The sequence below is a fragment of the Plectropomus leopardus genome, chromosome 4, assembly GCF_008729295.1.
Source record: "Plectropomus leopardus isolate mb chromosome 4, YSFRI_Pleo_2.0, whole genome shotgun sequence".
Classification (NCBI taxonomy): domain Eukaryota; kingdom Metazoa; phylum Chordata; class Actinopteri; order Perciformes; family Serranidae; genus Plectropomus; species Plectropomus leopardus.
The window spans coordinates 22,510,168-22,516,167 of record NC_056466.1 but is presented as its reverse complement, the minus strand read 5'-3'; positions in this window follow the sequence as shown (position 1 = coordinate 22,516,167).

Below are 6,000 nucleotides of genomic sequence, written 5' to 3'. Positions count from 1 at the left end.
AAAAACCAGGTGTTTCTTCACAAAGAGATTTCCATAAATATTGCGAAATTATCTCTGTTTGAAGTAACAGTCAGGCATGAGGTCTCCCGTAAGATTAATCATGGTGTTAAAGAAAATGTCAAGTTAATTAACAACGTTTTAGGTTAACTGCTCGAGTTTAACTAACAAGTGATGAGACGCTCTCAATGCGAGCTGACAGGAACACGCATCAGGCACACACCACTGACACAGAATGTAAGGCTCTGCCCCTGAACGAAACCCCACTTTTGTTTTTAGAGAGTCCCCTTCTCCCATAGAGTCCACCATGTTATTTCTATGACAGCCCAGAATGGACAAACAAAACATTAGCTCTAGATAGGGCCAGCGTAGTTATCCTACATGTTTGGCATTCAGGAGATGTTTCTGTTGTTTCCAGTCTGCGATCTCACTGTCAGATGTCACTACATCAAACATATAAGGCCTTTAAATGCTGGTGTGACAAAGCCTAAACCAAAAAAATGTAATAACAGAGAGGACTTTGTCTGTTCATCACATGTGATATCATGTTATATATTATAATATATTTTGATGAAACAGAAAGAAATTAATGATGCATCTCAGTTAACTTTGTTGTTTCAACATTTCACATATTGATCCAGGTGCTGCTTCACAGATTGTTTTTTTTCATTTGACCATCATAGTGCCAATCAATATCTCTGAAACCACTGATTGAACGGGGATGAATCTTGAGGAAATTATTCACCTTGTCAGTGCAGCCAAGCACTTTCAGGAAGACACTGATTAGCTGAAAAGGGCCTATGCCATTACAAGTCAGAAATAAAGTTATTGACCTGTTGTTGATTGACTCCATCAGCTATACAGATTGACTGTGGAGGATGTTTGCTATCATGAAGCAAGGGGAAATGAGGCCACAGGAGATGAATGGAACATATTCTCAAGTTTTGTCTTCTATTCAACAAGTGTGCTCCCTTAGTTTGATTTCTGCCTCTCTCTAAACACAGTAGCTCTTGATTTTTTAATAAATCTTTCAGTGGCCGGCCTGCATTAATAAGACGGCCAAGTGAAGAGGTGAATACCGCAGGAAATGGAAAAAGAACAAGCAAGTAGCGTGTACGAAGAAATGATTAATGTGGGTTGGAAAACTGAGCTTTGAACTGGGAGAAGAAAGAGAAGAAAGAAAGAGATGCAATAGGAAGAGATGACCGAGAAAACCTCCCAGATAACATGACACAACCGAAAAATTAAAACTGCTAGGAAATGGAGAGTATTAATCCAGAGCAGGGCAACAGTGACTGCCAAGAGAGTGTGTATTGGCTAGACACAAATGTGAGCTTCCACTTTTCTTTTCTTTGTGTGTGTGTGTGTGTGTGTGTGTGTGTGTGTGTGTGTGTGTGTATTTGCACAATGTTTACCTTCTGATAATGCTCCAATCAATGGCTTCTCAGCCAGCAATGAGATGAGAGCAAACACTGACTGCATCACTTCTTTGTCTCAGTCTGCTGTTTTACCCAGTGTGTCTCCTCCAGCCATAATCAGTCTCACATAGATTCGTTTTACTGCTTTTAGTATTTAAATTCACATGTTAAGCCTCTTTATCTATTGCATTTGTCTGCCTCTTTTACACATTTTTATATTCTCATTCACTCCATCTGTCACTGCATCAACCCGTAGCCTAGTGGAGCACAATATCACTTATAAACGCATTAGTGTCTGTCAGTATGTGTGAAGGAGCTGTTCATTATGTGATCATGCCTTTCCTGCTTTGTTTGCATGCCTTTGCCTGCATGCATGTGTGGGTGTTAGTTTAGAAAAGTGGAGCTAAAGGTCAAGCAAAGCGAGCATATAAAGCAACTCATCAAAAAGCAACAGGGCAGTCCTTTTGCTCTGACCTTGCCTGCATGACAGAAATCAAGAACAAAAAAAGAACAGCTTTGTTTTGTGTTATTGTCATTTTTATTTAACTTAAGCCCCTTTCCCACAGCACAAAAACACCACAGGCATTATACTATGACTGTGCGCACGAAAAAAACATCTGTCTCTTCCTGAGCCTTTGAACATCATTCAAAATGTAGCTGGCACCAAGTTCAAATGAGAGACGGAATTAGAAAGATAAATAACAAAGTAGAAACCACTGTAACATTTTCACTGGCCTCCATTATGCATTCTTCTGTTTACTCACCTGTTTTCGGGCTGTCTGTGACGTTGAATGGGACACAACAGTAAAAAGAACAAAAACAGACACACTAAAGATGTAAGTGTCTGCTGCAGAGCCGTGTACACACCTCTGGTAGGCTGGCAATGGGAAATGAGTCTATTGCCTATTTTTTAAGTTTTCTTGCATTTGAAAAACTTGTGAATATGTGCTAAGTTTGGTGGAAAGGGGGTATTAGAGGAAAATCCATTTTCAAGCTACAGTCCGCAACTTCTTAAATGTATTGTAACATAACAGTAAGTGCAAACATTCATGCAGCTCTACAAATTGCCAAGCAGCTGCTGAACAACATAGGCTATTAAAGAGATTAGAGAAAACATTATTCAGGAAGTTTTTCACATTGGAGCTAAATTCTCCACAGAAATACAAAACCACAAATGGCCCTATACCTAGAGAGCCAGTGTTTGGTTTGTCCATTCTCTGCTACAGTAAAAACAGACTCTGTAGACGAGGACCTGCTTCCTATGTAAATGTGAACAGCTCATTCTGAGGTAACGAAATCAGGATTCTTATTGTCAGGTGATTATAAACTAAAGAAAACATACTAATTATATTTTGTTCCATTTCTGCCAATATATACCCTTATATCTTCCACACCAGACCTTTAATGTTTATCAGTGGCAGTGGTTAGTGGTACGTCATTATGGGAATACATTTCTTACATCTTTTCTTGCTGAGTTATTATGAGACATTGGCAACCACATTACAGAGAGGACTAGGTGGATCCTCTGTTACATAAATATTGTTCTTTGTCTAATGCCATGTGCTCACACTGTGTGTTGAAATAGTCTCTGTGGGCTTCATTGTTATTGCTCTTTTCTCTGATTAAATACTGCAAAGCACTTGGTTTTGCAGTAACTACATATTCAATATATCAATAATTGTTGCATTTTGAAAGATAATTTAGCTATTCATGTGGAATTGGCAACATAATCCCACCAGGAGGTCCAATTTCTAGCTGTTCTGGGGTTTTTATACTATCACATAATGCTCATGAGCAGATGGAGTTCACTTAGAATTGTAGATGTCCAAATTTCCATTTTTCCTAGAGTTTAAGGACTTAAGTCCACATTGACTTCAGATTTAAGATTGAAGTCTTAACCTTGAAAACAACAACAAACAGACTCAGCATAATGTCCATTTAGTAGGCATTCTTGAGTTTTTTTCCCTTGACCACTTTGTAGACTTTTTTAGCAATTTACTTGTTAGTTCTTGAGGGCAACTCCATCTCCTGACAGAGCTCATGTTATATGGCCGAAAGCTCTGGATTAGCTACAAATTGAACATTGTAGTCAGTGGCACCCCCTGAACCTTTTAAGGGGATGTTCAGATTGGGCCACTGAAAATCATGGGGTGGCACACCAAAACCAAAAACCATGAATGAGCTTCAAGAATTCTGTTGTGCTGTTGAAGTATAAAGGCTGGTTGTCAATGTGCGAGTTAAGAAATCACATACTGATATAATTTGGTTTAACCCTCTAACCCTATTCTAATTTGTTATATATCTATACATATGCAGATGATTTCTTGTTCTTCAAACTGGCATATTTTGATTGTAGGGATCGAACCATTTATTGGGAACAAGGCTTCTTAAGTTTTAAAAAAACGTCACACAAAGATACCAGCAGTTTTAACAGCGTGGCAATAGCCCCCTCTGATCACCTTAATGGGGTGCCACTGATAGTAGTGACATTATTCTTTGTTTACAACGTTTTCCGGTAGGCCAACCTGGAAGTTGACCCTGGTTCCTTCGTTAAAAAGTCTATGGTATTTTTTTCATTGGAATCTGGATTATTGCATAAAATAAACTCCTCTCTCAAGCATTTATGATAATTACATGTTCTGTTCAGCAAGATAATCTTCACAAAATATTTTCAGGATTTTTTAAGCCTAAATGTAATTGCCAGAAGTAAAAGGTATTGCTAGACTAAATCGAACTACACTGCAGTCGCTTCAAAACCGCTATGAAACTGTAAAGGTGTGTTCGGCGCGGCGTGATAATGCTCTGTAGTCTCATTTAGCCACGTGTTAGAAACCATCTTTTTTAGGAAACATAAAAGCTTCAAAATTCACATTGGGTTATTTACTGACATATTTTATGTCGTAGCACAAAACGTGAAAGTCTGTTATGCTTGTGTTAACCACAGACCTTATTTAAGGCTTCTAACATTGTGCTCAAGGTTGCACGATGTACTGTATAAAGTTCAAAAACCCGATGACTTTGAGACGAGGAAACCAGAAGTACTGAAATATTATCGAATGATGTTAATTATTAATGATATTAAATATTATCAAATAAAGTATTGTATATCACCTATATAACTGATATAACTCTTACTTACTTTGCAGAGTGTGTAAAATGATATTATCACTCAAAGTGCTTTTAGTATGAAATGTTGATTGTAGCCTTTGAAGCCCCACAGAAGCTGTCTATCCATCAATTTTCACTAACCACTTATGCTATGGTTGCATCGGGGGCTGGAGTCAATCCCTAGCTAGCATTGGGCAAGAGAGGGCTCCAAGTGCTAGTGTCAGACACTAATGCTATCCCGATCCTATGCACAGGGGCTTTAGGCTTAAAAGTAAAGTATGTAGTGCATATACACATGTCCTGCTTTCTACATATTCTTATTCTTCCTGTCAGTGAAGGGGACAACCAGTCAGCCTCTGAGTCTGTATAGACAGTGACAGTAAAAACCCTGGTGAATTATTTCAAGAAAGCATTCTGCGGGGAAACATTTAACTAGCTTTAATGGCCACTTGACTGGCAGGTCTTTTATGTTTATCATAATCTTTGGAAAAATCCAAAGCATTGAACTTAAAGCCATGTGCCAAAATTGGAATAGTACGTTAGATTGACTTTCAGTAATTAACCCATAATTTATTTTATGCAGAAAATAAAAAAACGGTTTATGTCACTAGTAGGATTCATTAGTCAGTTCTTGAGTGATTTAGATGTCAATGTATGAAAATGCAATTAAAATTGATTTTCTCTGGGGTTGTGTAAGTGGGGATTTAGCATCTAATTGATGTGGGTAACACGATAGCCTGAAATAATAACAACAATAGCTTTGACCCAGGAGTACTCTTCTCAAGTGTTAATTGTGTTCACAATTAATTGCTGGGGGTTATAATTAGATATGTTTTTCATTGTATTTCAGCTGGGAATGAACACGAAAGCTCCACCTCCAGCATGGATCAATGTTTAAACTTGCTTTTGCTCCCAAAGACATAATTTCTTTATTTTCTTTTGTTTGACTGAAAGATTTTGTTTATACCACAAATCACTTGACAATTTAGAAGCCTGTTTGACATTATATTTCCTTAAATATTTTAATTTTACGAGCCAATGCATAGAATTTTACAGTGAGCCAGGGTCACACATCCAAAACTTGATGACTTAAGATTACTTAACAAAAGAAAAGAAGGCTTGCAACTCGATTTGGAGCAATGATCCTAGACTTCGCAAGATTTAAGACTTTTGACGTGAAAATATTTGACAAATGGGCTTCATTTATATAACTCTCTTCTTATCATTGCAACTGTGCAAAACACCTTACAACAGAAGCAACAATTACCCATTCACACACACATTTTTACACTTCTGGATGAGGCTAACATTACAAAGTGCCATCATTAATTTCACTCCACAACATTAATGCTGTTCTGTTCCAGCAATTCCTCAGATGATCCACTTTGTTCGAACCAAACCCACAACATCCAGTGAAGCTGCAGGAGAAACCATAAAGAGCTAACATTACGCTTAGACTAAAATAATGGCCATAGTT